Source organism: Bombina bombina, chromosome 4 (assembly GCF_027579735.1).
Source record: "Bombina bombina isolate aBomBom1 chromosome 4, aBomBom1.pri, whole genome shotgun sequence".
Classification (NCBI taxonomy): domain Eukaryota; kingdom Metazoa; phylum Chordata; class Amphibia; order Anura; family Bombinatoridae; genus Bombina; species Bombina bombina.
Window position 1 is genome coordinate 212,167,369 of NC_069502.1, and position 16,717 is coordinate 212,184,085.

The following is a 16,717-nucleotide window of genomic DNA, read 5'->3' on the forward strand; positions in this document are numbered from 1 at the left end:
AGTGGCAGACATGCTCTCCCTAGATCAGCTGGAGAATGTACCTACCTACTCTGAGTCCTATGATAGAGACGCAAGCTTGACACAACAGAGGACAGTCAAGTTGAAGATGCCTCAGAGATTACCGCTACACATGGATCCTATTATACAAGACCACGCAATCACTGCTGACAGGAGCTGCCGTGTAATACCCGTACTACATACTGCTTACCCAGTGGAAACACACTGCAATATGGAGAACTCATCGGCCCTGATCTCCCCTTGTGACGGGGTTGTGCTGAAGCCCGCCGCGAGGCGGCCGAAAGTGGCGGAGAGTGCAGCCCGATTCCTACCTGAATTTGTGGGGAGTGAGAGTCAGGCAGAGACACGGTGCTCGCAGGCCCAGGAGATGTCATGGCACCAGTGTTCTACTTTACTAATTGAGACCTGTGGATTGTGTTTGAGGCCTGAGAAGACTATCGTTAGGCTGGCAGCTAACCAACATTTCTTAAAATGGAGACTGGGGATTGGATGAAGCATTCTGACTATTCTCGCACCAAGCTACTGGATGGCTATACCCTTATTTGCATTAAGTGAACTGGAGATATATTCTAATATTGCTGAACTCGTTATATTCCACAGCAGACATAGGACTATTTGATAGTTATTATCTTGATGTATTTGTCTGCAACGTTAATATTACCCTTTTTTTTTTTTTTTTTTTTTTACAGCTAACATGATGGTGTTTGCAGGCTTCCTGCCCTTCTTTGGTTAAGACATCATTTTTATTTCTGCACAGTCTTTAAAATTATAACAAGGAAATGGTGGGCTCAATAATAGTTCAACTGTGACTGTTATTTCTATTTAGTTTTTCATAGTTGGAGAACTGTTAATGTAATATTACACACTTTTGCTCTTGCCAGATATTATATTTTCAAATGCCTATACTATTACTTGTGCATTGAGACATACTAGGGTGTGTTTGACCAGTTCTTCTCTCTGGTTATATTTTCCTTTAGTTTATCAATGTTTGGCCAATTATTTTTCTTGTGCTTGCTAGCGACTATAAATACCTAACCATCAACAGGATATCTCTAGTCATGGGTATAGGGCCCATATCCAAATGACAAGATATCAGTGTGAGAAACAAAGGTATATAATGTTTACACCCTAGTACCCTAGTGATGTTGCCCTCAAACTCTATTTAGGGAGAGTCCTTAATTAATAGTTAAAGTTAAACTCCACGTAGTTGGCTTATATATCCTTACTAGGATCGGATAGATTAAACACAAACTTCTCATACACCCGAAGGTGCTGTTGCAAATATATATTTAAATATGCCATAATAATTCCAACATTAGATTAATATATCTTCTGAAGCTACAGGCTCCACGCCTTATTGCCTTACTAGTCTTTGCTTGCCCCCTCTCATAGTGTTCCTACACTTACATAGGGACCAGAGCTTTCCTTAGTTATTTTCATTGACACTCCTTGTTTCTATTAGTATGCTCTTATTCATGTATAGGTGTCTTAGCTATGTTCCTAACTCTACTTATAGCCTTTATAGAATAAGCTCCTAGAGTTACTACTTCTATCTTTAGCTTTATGTGACCTATAAGTGATATTTTTATATTATATCTAACATTTGTCATGAGGCTAAAAGTAGCCAATGTGAGTTATTTCCATAGTGTACTCAGCAAAAGCTACATCCACTATTGGCTATTGTGTTGTGTTTACTATGTACATTATAGTTGAAGTGTATAGTTACTTTTATGCTTAGATTTATAAAGGCCCGAAAGAGGTCTTATATTTTTATTTTATTTTTTTTACCTTCTGTTATTTCCTCCTATAAGTGATCTGGGGTCCAAGAGTGGCCCGACTAGTCCTATACAGAAGGCTTAGAAAATGAGGTTCTTGTTATTAAAATATACCATGTCTATGTGTGAAGAGAGAAAAAAAAAACAAAAAAAAAAAACACAAGGCTCTATTTCTGTTTAAATGGAGTTGTAGCAAAAATGCTAAAAAAATTGTGGTATTTTTGGCCTGTTCTTCTCTGAAAGTGAATTGGGTTAAGGTAGCTTTGTTTACTCAAAACCTGAGAATTGGTAACTGAGTTTAGTTGTTGTGCTTTATTTGTGATACATCTACATTTAGTATCTTTTATAGCTAGTACTGTCCTTCAGTACAACTTTCTGAGCCTGGATAAATGAATATTTTTTTTATCACATTATTTTTTTTTTGCCTCTCTTTACAGTAAAGGAAAATTTCCTTTAAAGTTAATGCTGCTTCTCTATGTTCATTATGCACTAAAGAAGCTCGGGAAGGTAGAAGTTTCTGCTGTTTTTATTGAAATCCTCTTTGGGATTAGTGTGTTCCATGTTCATTGTGCTTCTAATTAACAGTGTTTTTGAACTTTAAGATCTATGTATTATCTGAAAATATCAAAAAGGATGTTTTTCCATATTTGTGCTCTTCAATGTCCTATGGATAAAACAAAATGGAGAAATGGACCTAAATGCATGCATAAGGTCACAAGCCATATTAGGTTCAGCCACAAGGATATTTTGTGCTTTCTTTCTTATTTGAAGACACTACAAATGTAACAAAGCTTAATGTTTGTGCCAGGAGGGTGCTCGGTTTGATCGATTGGATGACAGAGTTCTATGCCAAATTAGATTAAGACTAACATACTGTTTGACCAGTGTCTAGATTCCATCTCTTCCAAATGTTAAGTAAGGAAAAGTATATGTCTACCTCAGAATTACAGAAACACAGTAAATGTCACAGTCTCACTTAACAGATATTTCATGCTCCTTAAAAAAACGTTCTATATTTAGAGACACAGTCTGCTCACAAAATTAGAGATATTTTTGTCGAATTCTCAATTCCTGTAGGTCCTGTACTAAACGTAAGATTTTTAAAAAAAAAAAATTTTTAGTAGCTTTAAGAGCTAGATATAAATTTATGAAGAACACATAATATATTTCCTTAAAATATTTAAATGTTTAGCTCTGCTTTTTCCTGGGGCCACATGAACTAGGGCAGAGGGCCACCAGTTGGCTATCCCTGATACAGATCTTTCCACAAAGTACAAAGATACTACTACATTTTTATTGAGGAATATAAAAATTGTAACATCTGCCCTATTTACCAAGACATATATGTTTGTTGCTGAAATTATTCCTACCTTGTAGTCTAGACCTTCAGTTGGTCTGTTTTTCACATATTCAAGCCCTACATCTGAGGGCTTAACAATTGAGTGGTCATTTTGATGGAATCTGGATTTTCTTGTGCCTGGTAAAAATGTATCCACTACCTGACATTTTCAGCCTGCTATTGTGCTTGGTATAGTTTCTGTATGAATGCAGTAATATTAAATTTATTTGTATTCTGTTTAAAAAAAAAAAATAAAAAAAATAATGAACATAGCAAAATGTCAAATATTACAAATATCGTAAAAATTATTATATTAAAATACATTTCAATAAGATACAATCCATTTGTGTACACAAAAATCACATAAACAAGACATTTGCTGAGAGACAAATAAATGGTTAAATTGCATCCTATATCTGCACATTTAAACTAGGACCTGGTACATATCTGTTTATAGCTAATACTAGACATTTGCTGAAAGAGAAATACATGGTTAACTCGCATCCTATATCTGCACATTTAAGCTAGGACATGCTACATATGCGTTTTTCGCATAAACTAGACATTTGCTGAAAGAGAAATAAATGGTTAAATCACATCCTATAGCTGCACATTTACGCTAGGACATGCTACATATCTGTTTGGAGCTAAAACTAGACATTTGCTGAAAGAGACAATTAAATGTTTAAAGTGCATCCTATAGTTGCACATTTAAGCTATGACCTGCTACATATGCATTTTTCGCATTAACTAGACATTTGCTGAAAGAGAAAGATATGGTGAAATCACATCCTATAGCTGCCCATTTAAGCTAGGACTTGCTGCATATGCGTTTTTCGAAATAAACTAGACATTTGCTGAAAGAGAAAGAAATGGTTAAATTGCATCCTATAGCTGCACATTTAAGCTATGACCTGCTACATATCTGTTTGGAGCTAAAACTAGACATTTGCTGAAAGAGAAATACATGGTTAACTCGCATCTTATATCTGCACATTAAAGCTAGGACATGCTACATATGCATTTTTCGCATAAACTAGACATTTGCTGAAAGAGAAAGAAATGGTTAAATCACATCCTATAGCTGCACATTCAAGCTAGGACATGCTACATATCTGTTTGGAGCTAAAACTAGACATTTGCTGAAAGAGACAATTAAATGTTTAAAGCGCATCCTATAGCTGCACATTTAAGCTATGACCTGCTACATATCTATTTGGAGCTAAAACTAGACATTTGCTAAAAGAGACAATTAAATGGTTCAATATCATCCTATATCTGCACATTTAAGCTAGGACATGCTACATATACATTTTTCACATTAACTAGACATTTGCTAAAAGAGAAAGAAATGGTTAAATTGCATCCTATAGCTGCACATTTAAGCTAGGACATGCTACATATCTGTTTGGAGCTAAAACTAGAGATTTGCTGAAAGAGACAATTAAATGTTTAAAGCGCATCCCATAGCTGCACATTTTGCACATTACAAAAACACAACTGTTTTTGAACATTACAGTGGCAATTGTCTAAATTCTGAACCGTGCTGTGCACAAGTACTCACCAACGAGCCACCCATGTGGAAACTGTCTGTCCTCAAACAGCTGCCAGAGTGAGGACTGCCTGAGGATGCGGGCATCATGACAAGCCCCGGCAAAATTTGCGCACATATTCATAATCCGCATTTGTGAGTTGCAGATGAACTGCACGTTGAGACTATGAAAATGTTTGCGATTTCAGAAGGGCTGGTCATTTGCTGGACCACGCAGCGCAATGTGGGTGCAATCTATTGCTCCCAACACATTGGGCATTCGAGCTATTGCATAGAATTCCCTCTTCAGGCTCCTTCAGTTGCCATCATTTTGAGGGAATCCTATGTAAAGCTTACAAACTCGTACCATGGCATCCAGAAAATTGTCAAAAACCACAGAGAAGGTACCCTGAGACAGCCCATGCATGTACCCCTCTTCAGATAGAAAACTTCCCGAGGCCAGGAAGCGTATGCAACTTAGCATCTTGGTCATGCCAGGGATTGCAGTCCACATACATTTACGTGGCTCTAAATGAGGTTTAAGTACTTTGTAAAGGCCCATAAGTTGCTCTCGATTGAGCCCATACTTTTCATAAACATCAAAGTCGCTCATGTTATCCAAGGTGGGCCTCACCCTGTGAATAGGAGATGAACCTTACACCTCTCTTGGAGATGCCGAGCATGCCTGATTCTGTTGAACACAATTCATGCAACAGCACCAGCACCAACTAACTGGGGATCATCCATGTGTGCCAAGCCAAGCAGCACAAATCTAAACAACAGAGCAAACACACAAGGAGTAACATGATATTCAAAAACACAAAAGCGATTTGATACAATGTCAATCACAAGGGACCCTTTGACCATGTTGTTTGGGGGATTTATAGTGCAATATGTCTAATGGTAGCGAGTTTGTAATGATTGCTGAATGTATACACTTGTTTGTATGTGAGCGGCGCAAATGCTTTCAAAGTGGGCGGATTTGCTTGTGTTTCATGAAATTTATTTCCCCCCCAATGAATCGTAATGTGAAAGTGTAAAAGGTAACATATACAGTGCACCTTCGTAATGTTTGTTCATATGCATAATAATTACTTAGTAAACCCGATCTTATATTAAAAACCACAAGTCCACGCTAACATGAATGACAGTGCGTACTTGTGTATAATGTGTGCATAGACATAACATAGTATCTGATCGATCAATGTTGCTGCAATATTGTTGACAAACGATAAAGTAAAGGGTGACATCTATAATATTTTATTTATAAGTGATTGGCGAGATCTCAATATTTTACTTGTCCAATTTAAATCGCAATAATAATGAAGATCTTCCAACCCTCTCATTTATGTGTATGTAATATTGTAATATTGAGTGAGAAACTACTGAAAGGGGTGGTACAGTCCTAATGCTGTAATCTGTATGGCTGAAGCTTAGAATGATGTCATCATATTAGCTACATGCCTGTCTAGTTTCCAAATCTTCATTTTCTTGTTGTATTTTGCAACATACTTCTTGTGTGATGATTAAAAAGATAAATGTGTGCTTTGTTGTTGTGAGATGTGTGTTATGTACATATATGTATGTATTGTGATTCTCTCCCACATATACTGATTTATATAAAGCAGTACAGCATTGTTGTTCCTTCCAAAAAGCGACAACTCTAATATGTTCTTATGATATGTTATTATTGTACGTAATTCCTAATGGTATATTATGAGTGAATCGTGATGTTAAAGGGACACTAAATCCATAATTGATCTTTCATGATTCTGAGCGAGAATCCAATGTTTACCAACCTTCCAATGTAGTTGTATGATATAATTGTGTTCATTGTTTATATCTGTTTTTTTTAATGAATATCAATGCATATATATGAGTCAATGACAAAAAGCACGCATGTGCATCCATAAATCATCATCTGGTGAGCCTATCTAAATATGCTGTTCATCCAAGCATATGAGTTGAATAAATTAAATGCTATAATAGACGTAAATGAGACGTGTTTACAATTGGCTACTGTTTGTGAATAATGAAATCTTTTAAAATAATTTTTTTGTCCATTTAAATATTATTTAATTTTGGAAACCGATTTCATATTGGTGATGATAGAATTGATGGTGATTTATAGTTGATGTAATGTAATTTCCTAAAAGTATTTGATGTTGTAGCAGTGACGTGCGGTGACGTCAGAGGCTGGTGAGGCAGTGGCTAGGATACGCCTTCATTCTTTAGATATCCTTTGTTGAAGAAATAGCAATGCACATGGTTGAGCCAATCACATGAGGTATCTATGTGCAGCACCCAATCAGCAGCTACTGAGCATATTTAGATATGATTTTCAACAAAGGATATCAAAAGAATGAAGAAAATTAGATATTAGATGTAAAGTGGAAAGTTATTTAAAATTGCATGCACTTTCTAAATCATGAAAGAAAACATATGGGTTTCATGTCCCTTTAAATGGTGTCTTGGAAAACTGGTCAACTTAGTAAACATCTGCTTTTAGTCTAAAGGATTGTAACAGAAACTCTTGCCAGATAACAAAATGCTTACTCTGATTATGAGATCTAGAAAACAAGGCCCATTAAAATATGTTTAAAACAAACTTTTCACTTTAATGCTGCAAATTATGCCAATAGATTCCTTCATTATTCAGTAAATATAAAAATGTCTTAATCCAGTGGCAGCTGGTGAAATTTAAAGATGACAAATATGCGAACCGGGTGAACCACCATAGACTTCAATAGGCAGGCAAATTTTAAAACCCACAGGGACTCTTTCTGGCCACAATAGTGATGGAAAAGTTGTTTCAAGGGCACTAACACCTGCACTGGGGCATGCCGGAGGGGGATCCATGGAAAAACTCCCATGGAAAATTACATAGTTGATGCAAAGTCTGGTTTTAATCCATAAAGGGCATAAATCACCTAACATTCCTAAATTGTTTGGAATAACGTGCTTTACACGCCCGCTTCACAGTGCGCAGTGTAGGTGATATACCTTCCCTGACCATGCCTTGCAGACCAGGTATCAGTGGTCAGATGGACCCTTGCCCCAACACTGTGTGCCAGACATGCCATTATAGCAGACTTATATGGCTTTGGCGTTGCTTTTTGGTAATTAGAAGGCTGCTAAATGCCACTGTGCACCACACGTGTTTTATGCCCAACAGTGAAGGGGTTAATTAGGGAGCATGTAGGCAGCTTGTAGAGTTAATTTTAGCTTAAGTGTAGTGTAGTAGACAACCCAAAGTATTGATCTAGGACCATTTTGTTATATTTCATGCCACCATTTCACCGCTAAATGCGATTGAATAAAAAAAAATGTTCACTTTTTCACAAACTTTAGGTTTCTCACAGAAATTATTTACAAACAACTTATGCAATTATGGCATACATGGTTGTAAATGCTTCTCTGGGATCCCCTTTGTTCAGAAATAGCAGACTTATATGGCTTTGTCATTGCTTTTTGGTAATTAGAAGGCTGCTAAATGCCACTGCGCACCACATGTGTTTTATGCCCAGCAGTGAAGGGGTTAATTAGGGAGCATGTAGGCAGCTTGTAGAGTTAATTTTAGCTTAAGTGTAGTGTAGTAGACAACCCAAAGTATTGATCCAGGCCCATTTTGGTATATTTCATGCCACCATTTCACCGCCAAATGTGATCAAATTTAAAAAAAACTTAAATTTTTTCACAATTTTAGGTTTCTCACTGAAATTATTTACAAACAACTTATGCAATTATGGCATACATGGTTGTAAATGCTTCTCTGGGATCCCCTTTGTTCAGAAATAGCAGACTTATATGGCTTTGTCATGCTTTTTGGTAATTAGAAAGCTGCTAAATGCCACTGCGCACCACATGTGTTTTATGCCCAGCAGTGAAGGGGTTAATTAGGGAGCATGTAGGCAGCTTGTAGAGTTAATTTTAGCTTAAGTGTAGTGTAGTAGACAACCCAAAGTATTGATCCAGGCCCATTTTGGTATATTTCATGCCACCATTTCACCGCCAAATGTGATCAAATTTAAAAAAAACTTAAATTTTTTCACAATTTTAGGTTTCTCACTGAAATTATTTACAAACAGCTTGTGCAATTATGGCACAAATGGTTGTAAATGCTTCTCTGGGATCCCCTTTGTTCAGAAATAGCAGACATATATGACTTTGGCGTTGCTTTCTGGTAATTAGAAGGCTGCTAATGCTGCTGCGCATCACACGTGTATTATGGCTAGCAGTGAAGGGGTTAATTAGGTAGTTTGTAGGGAGCTTGCAGGGTTAATTTTAGCTTCAGTGTAGAGATCAGCCTCCCACCTGACACATCAGACCCTCTGATCCCTCCCGAACAGCTCTCTTCCCTCCCCCACCCCACAATTGTCCCGCCATCTTAAGTACTAGCAGAAAGTCTGCCAGTACTAAAATAAAAGGTTTTTAAAAATGTTTTAATTTTTTTTAGCATATTTACATATGCTGTGGTGTAGCATCCCCCCTTAGCCCCCAACCTCCCTGATCCCCCAGAACAGCTCTCTAACCCTCCCCATCTGCCTTATGGGGGCCATCTTGGGTACTGGCAGCTGTCTGCTATTATTTCACAGTCAAAAAAGTTTTTTTTTTTTTTTTTTTTAAATGTACACTACTGTTACACCAGATATGAGTGGTGGCACTGGGCAAGTGGGCACAGTATACGCTGTGAGCCTGACACACACGCTGGCAGACAGGCAATTGCAATTAGATTACACAGGAAAAAAAAAGCAGACTAATGTTCTAGCCCTAAAAAGGGCTTTTTGGGGTGCTGTCCTTACAGCAGAGATCAGATGAGTCCTTCAAGACTGTAGTGGACACTGAATACACTAGCCTAGCTATCGATTTCCCTATTAAATCAGCAGCAGCTACACTGTCCCTCCTCTCACTAAGAATGCAGCTTCCAAATGAATGGATGCTGTCCAGGAGGTGGGAGGGTCTGGGAGGGAGGGTCTGCTGCTGATTGGCTGTAATGTGTATTCTGACTGTGAGGTACAGGGTCAAAGTTTACTCAATAATGACGAATAGGGGGCGGATCGAACATCGCATATGTTCGCCCACCGAGGCGAATGTGAACATGCTATGCCGGCGAACAATTTGCGACATCACTAATGACAAATAGATCAAGTAATTACTATTTCCCACTGGAGTTATGGGGGAAATAGTAATTTATTGATCTATTTGTCATAGCAGGACTAACGCAAAAATTAATGAATTAGCGCCACAATTCTAACACTGGTATTACAAGTTTTAAAGTCTAAACATTTTGCGTGCGTTAGGTAAATTTGGCGGTCGCATGCACGAGCACGTATTCCCCATTGAAGTCAATGGATGGGAGAGATTTCAAGAGAGATAAAACCCAACACTTGTGTTAAATGTAAAGTAAGTGACGTCATGTGCTTCTGTGAAAAAGTATCTAAATTGTGTTAATTTCATAATAAACAAATGTTTTGTGTAGGTAATGTACTGTATATTGTTTGTATGTATCGATTTGTGTATATATATGTGATAATATTTGTAGTTAGATGTAGCTAGATGAGTGTATGTTCATGTATGTCTATGTAAGTGAATGTAAAATGGGTTTGTGTGCATTTTTTTTTAAACACCCACTCGTAATCTGGCTGAGTGTTATCTATATGGCCCATAGTCTCTTGATCTGAAAAGCAATTTAAAAAATGTGTGATAAGAGGCAGCCCTCAAGGGCTTAGAAATTAGCACATGAGCCTACCTAGGTTTTGTTTCAACTAAGAATATCAAGAAAACAAAGCAAATTTGATGATAAAAGTAAATTAGAAAGTTGATTAAAATTAAAAGTCCTATCTGAATAATGTTTAATTTTGAATAGACTGTCCCTTTAATGCTTTACTTTGTTACACATTTGCATAGATGAATATATTTTATTACTAAAGTCGTTAGAGGTTCATGGTACATTTTTCAAGAATAGGGCATTGTCATGAGATGCAGAACACAGCATAGAAGGTACAACGCTATTTTATTGTAGAGCATAGAAGTATACAGCTTGCACAACACGTCTAACTTAGTAACTGCGACACTATAATGGATATAAGCCACACCCCATCTGGTGACATCACACTGTCACTCTCATCACATTTTCCCCCTTTTCAAAGGACAAAGCTTACTTTTTTATTTTTAGACTATAACAAATAACAATGTATACAAGAAGCATTCAAAAATAGTTTTGTTTGGTGTACAACAAATAACAAGTTATAAAAGAATATGTATGAATAACAAGAAATACAATCCTGACTTGGACATTGGGGTAGACTACTCTAGTCCACAGTTAAGGAGTAGCCAGAATCCTTGCACTCAAATGGATCGGTCAGGGTGAAATGCCAAAAAACGAACCGGCACCAATGAGCTATGATAAAAAGCTTCTTTTATTGGATAGATAGCACATAAAAAGGCATACACGCCAGCACAAATTACAGGTCAAACACGTTTCGTAGTTCTCACTTCTTCAGTGACCTCTGACTAAACCTGAAAACACTCCCTTGATAAAGGCAGTAACCACTCCCCTAACACAGGTGTTTAAAGGTAAGTCAGATTAAAGTAAGAAAATGGAGGGTAACATATACATTCATTTGAGTTCATTACAAACAATGAATAAAGGGTAAGCCTATGTGAAAACAGAATATGCAGAGAGACACTCATATGTATTACATTCTATGGATCAATTGGCTTACTTCAATTAATGTTTAAAAATCATCATTCTCTTTGAATTACCCAAAAAGCCATAAATGATCAACATGTTTAGAACATATTTAATAAGCCTCCAAAAAGTTACCTAGTATCTAAACAGATGTGGCCCATTATAAGATAAGGTTATTATATATAGCAATAATAAAGGGTCATAATTTTTCATATGAGATTTGTAGTAATCAAAATGAAACCTAGGTTTCAGTAATTAATATTCCACAATTATATTTCACCAAAAGTAATTGTTATTATCTGAATAGATATGGCCCATTATAAGACGAAATCATTATATTTAACAATAATAAAGGGTCATAGTTTTTCAATTGAAATTTATAATAATCAAGGTGAAGCCTAGGTTTCAATAATAAATGCTCCACAATTATATTTCACCAAAAGTAATTATTATTAAATGATACCCTCTTCTCCAAATGTTAAATGAATTCAGTCCACATAGAGTTTAATGTCCCAATCTGAGTTTAACCCTTTAGGGACCCTCGTATTCAGTTGGAAAATCCAATAGACCTCCCTTTGACTTAGGAGTTTTAATCTATTGCCTCCTCTAGGTGGTCTTTTCACGTGCTCAATACCCTGAAAGCATAGTAATTTACTGTTGCCATTATGTTCAGACTTAAAATGTAAGGCAACTGGAGTATCCGAGTCCTCATCACTGATGGATCTCAGATGTTCCAGGAACCTTGTTTTGAGGGGTCTGGTCGTCTGGCCAACATATTTAATATTGCACTGTTTGCACGTGAGTAGATAAATCACGTAAGATGTATTACAATTAATGTATTCCTTTATATGAAAGGATTTTTCATTATCAGTAGATGTAAACGTATCCCCCAGCGTGGCATGGGTGCATGAAATGCACCTTCTGCTGCCACAGTGGAAGAAACCTTTCTTCAGACTTAACCAGTTTTCACTGGCAACTGTGGGGAGCATAGACGGAGAAAGAATATTCGCCAGAGTCCTAGATTTCCTAGTTTTTTCCTATTTGAGGGGGATTATTATCGCCAAAGACAGGGGACAGCCATGGGAGCAAAATTTGCACCCACTTATGCCAACCTATTTTTAGGTTGGTGGGAGCTGTCCCGTGTCTTTGGCGATGGTAATCCCTTCAAAGAACACATTATTCATTATGGTCGCTATATTGACGACCTGGTGTTCATTTTCAATGGGAATGATTTAATGGTTAATGACTTCTTCACGTATCTCTCTGACAACCAACATAATCTACGTTTTACCATGAATATGAGTAGAACAGAGATGCCTTTCCTTGATGTTCTTATTAAACCAAACACAAATGAATGTTGTGTAGAAGTAGAACTATATAGGAAAGAGAGTGCAGGTAATACTCTGCTAATGGCTAAATCCAGTCACCCAAGACATGTGATAAGGGCAATCCCCAAGGGCCAATATATGAGGACGAAGAGAAATTGCAGCACGGAAAGTGCGTACGAGGTGCATTCTGAGAGAACCACTGAGCGGTTCTTGGAAAGGGGATATAAAATCGATGACTTGAAGGAAGCAAAGACAAAAGTGGATGATATGACAAGGCAAGATCTGATTACATATAAGACTCAGAAAAAGGCTAAATACCAGCAGAAACCAGTATTCATTACGGCCTATAGCAAAGAATATGACAATATTTGCCAAATAATTAAGAAATCCCTCCCCATACTCAGGGTAGATGATACCATGAATAAGATAGTGGAAGGGGGATGTAAATTTGTAACTAGGAAATCTAGGACTCTGGCGAATATTCTTTCTCCGTCTATGCTCCCCACAGTTGCCAGTGAAAACTGGTTAAGTCTGAAGAAAGGTTTCTTCCACTGTGGCAGCAGAAGGTGCATTTCATGCACCCATGCCACGCTGGGGGATACGTTTACATCTACTGATAATGAAAAATCCTTTCATATAAAGGAATACATTAATTGTAATACATCTTACGTGATTTATCTACTCACGTGCAAACAGTGCAATATTAAATATGTTGGCCAGACGACCAGACCCCTCAAAACAAGGTTCCTGGAACATCTGAGATCCATCAGTGATGAGGACTCGGATACTCCAGTTGCCTTACATTTTAAGTCTGAACATAATGGCAACAGTAAATTACTATGCTTTCAGGGTATTGAGCACGTGAAAAGACCACCTAGAGGAGGCAATAGATTAAAACTCCTAAGTCAAAGGGAGGTCTATTGGATTTTCCAACTGAATACGAGGGTCCCTAAAGGGTTAAACTCAGATTGGGACATTAAACTCTATGTGGACTGAATTCATTTAACATTTGGAGAAGAGGGTATCATTTAATAATAATTACTTTTGGTGAAATATAATTGTGGAGCATTTATTATTGAAACCTAGGCTTCACCTTGATTATTATAAATTTCAATTGAAAAACTATGACCCTTTATTATTGTTAAATATAATGATTTCGTCTTATAATGGGCCATATCTATTCAGATAATAACAATTACTTTTGGTGAAATATAATTGTGGAATATTAATTACTGAAACCTAGGTTTCATTTTGATTACTACAAATCTCATATGAAAAATTATGACCCTTTATTATTGCTATATATAATAACCTTATCTTATAATGGGCCACATCTGTTTAGATACTAGGTAACTTTTTGGAGGCTTATTAAATATGTTCTACACATGTTGATCATTTATGGCTTTTTGGGTGATTCAAAGAGAATGATGATTTTTAAACATTAATTGAAGTAAGCCAATTGATCCATAGAATGTAATACATATGAGTGTCTCTCTGCATATTCTGTTTTCACATAGGCTTACCCTTTATTCATTGTTTGTAATGAACTCAAATGAATGTATATGTTACCCTCCATTTTCTTACTTTAATCTGACTTACCTTTAAACACCTGTGTTAGGGGAGTGGTTACTGCCTTTATCAAGGGAGTGTTTTCAGGTTTAGTCAGAGGTCACTGAAGAAGTGAGAACTACGAAACGCGTTTGACCTGTAATTTGTGCTGGCGTGTATGCCTTTTTATGTGCTATCTATCCAATAAAAGAAGCTTTTTATCATAGCTCATTGGTGCCGGTTCGTTTTTTGGCATTTCACCCTGACCGATCCATTTGAGTGCAAGGATTCTGGCTACTCCTTACCTTGTTGATTTCTCAGGGAATCCGGTGAAATTTCCCTGTACTATCCGTTTGCACCTGTTGAACCGGAACCTTCCTTCCCGGCCTTAGCTCCCGTGGGGAGCGCTGAAGAGGAGACACAGAGCAGAGCGGTGCTGCTGAGACAGCAGTGAAGACAGCGCGGCACGCTGGGTGAGTGCACACACATTTCTGACAGAAGCGTTTACCAAAGGAATTCATCTTATTGAGCTTTCATTTCACCACTGGGTAAACTGCTCGTTTAGTTGTGGAAAACACCCTTCAGATGTGAGTAGAAGCGCTTTCTATGTACTTTTCTCTGCACTGTATTTGGACTGTTTAGACATTCTATTTGCTTACATTTTGTCTGACTACTGAGGCTCTGTTAGTTCAATTTGGTTCAGGCTGGGTGACTGCTACGTTACCGCATTTAAAAGCACATTGCATATTAAGGCATCACGCTAAAACACATTTTTGAAATTGGAGTGGGTTTACACTATTTGGTTTTCATGAATAAGCCATTGCATTGGGATCATAACATTTGAAGAAACACTATAGCTGACTAACGATCCTACCCCACCAGAGGGAAAAGAAAAAGAAAAAGAGAGTGTCCAATTATTTAGTCAAACCCCAGATTATATCACTCTAAGTATATTGAAAGGCCTTTAAAGAAATTTAAAGTGAAAAGTGAAATCATCTTATGCAAACTTTGGCCAGTCTTACTTTGAATTATTTATGGCTATATTGGGGACATCCTGCTTGAAGGAATTGAAATCCTGTTAAACACACTAATTGTCAAAGAGGAACTGTTTGGCTGTTTTTATAAAATATAAGGCCAGAAAAAATATATAATCATCTCTTCAAAGTATACGATTATATTTAACTGAAAACCTAACACACTGTGGGACTGCCATCAGCGAATCAAGAACAAGTATATGGGACATACCTGTTTGTTCACATTCCAATTGATTTGAATCACCTGTGTAAAATATGGCCTCTGAGAGCTATGTGTTTCAGTCATTTGAAGAGACATATGATGACTGTGAGGATTATGATGATGACAAATTAGAACAAGAACAACAAGAGAATCTGGATTCACTTTTCTTTAAGATGGACAGACTGTTAAAACAGGACACTAGATTGGAGATTGATGTCAAAACCTTTAATATATATAAAAAGTTTCTCCGTATTCCAAGAGGTTTACGAATAAAGAAATTTCCCTCTTTTGAGGTAACAGACCCTGAATTTATTAGAAAATGGAATGAGCTATTAACCCAATGCTCTTTAGCCCTTATGGATCTTCTTATTGAATATAAGAAAAAACAGAGGTCTAATCTAATCCTAGAGATTAAGAAAGTACAGGATTTTATTCGCCCTTTGTCTGTTAAACCTGAATTCAAAGGTTATGATGATAAGATCAAAAAAGTTATGGAGGAGTTTAGAGAGAATTTATGGTTTTTTAAGAAAACTAAAATATCCAGGGATAAAGATGATTATGACAAAGGGAATGTATATAGATGGATCTATACAGGGGGTAAGAAGAAACAGAGAGCTACTAGTAACTATAAGCCAGACAAAAAGAGAGTAAAGTTTAATGAAACAGACACTGAGTACGATTATGATTCATCTGATTTTGAAGGGGTTGTTGATGGAGTAAATCCAAGCAATACTTTTGTCTTACAGTCTACTGTAGATAGGGAGAATGCAGATACTATTTCCTCCCAGGTCTCAAAAAACATGAAAGGCATCTTGCAGACAAAAGCAAAAGAAAAAAACGTAGGACTAGACGGGGAAGAAAGCATAGGAAGGGGCAGGGGTTACCAGGGGGTACAGCAACAGGGGAGGATGCACCGCTACCCAAGGAGACAAAGACAGTCCCAGAACAGGAAATATGTTTAACCTCTAAAAATGTCATTAATTTATCATCTGTGAAACTTACCGATAACCAGATAAAAGTGCTATCATTGGGGCTGGGTTTTGCTCCTAGCTCACATTTCGATTTATTCCAAACCATTGTGGATATTAATAAATTTGTAAGATCTTTGACGTTAAAGAAATATTTTTTTGAAACATTAAGTAGTAGCAATGTTTTGGATGAATCTGAATGTTTGGATCAGACTATCAAAGAAACAAATGATAATGTAATATTGTCTTTTGCTGATTTATGTGCTGAAATAGATTTGAACTA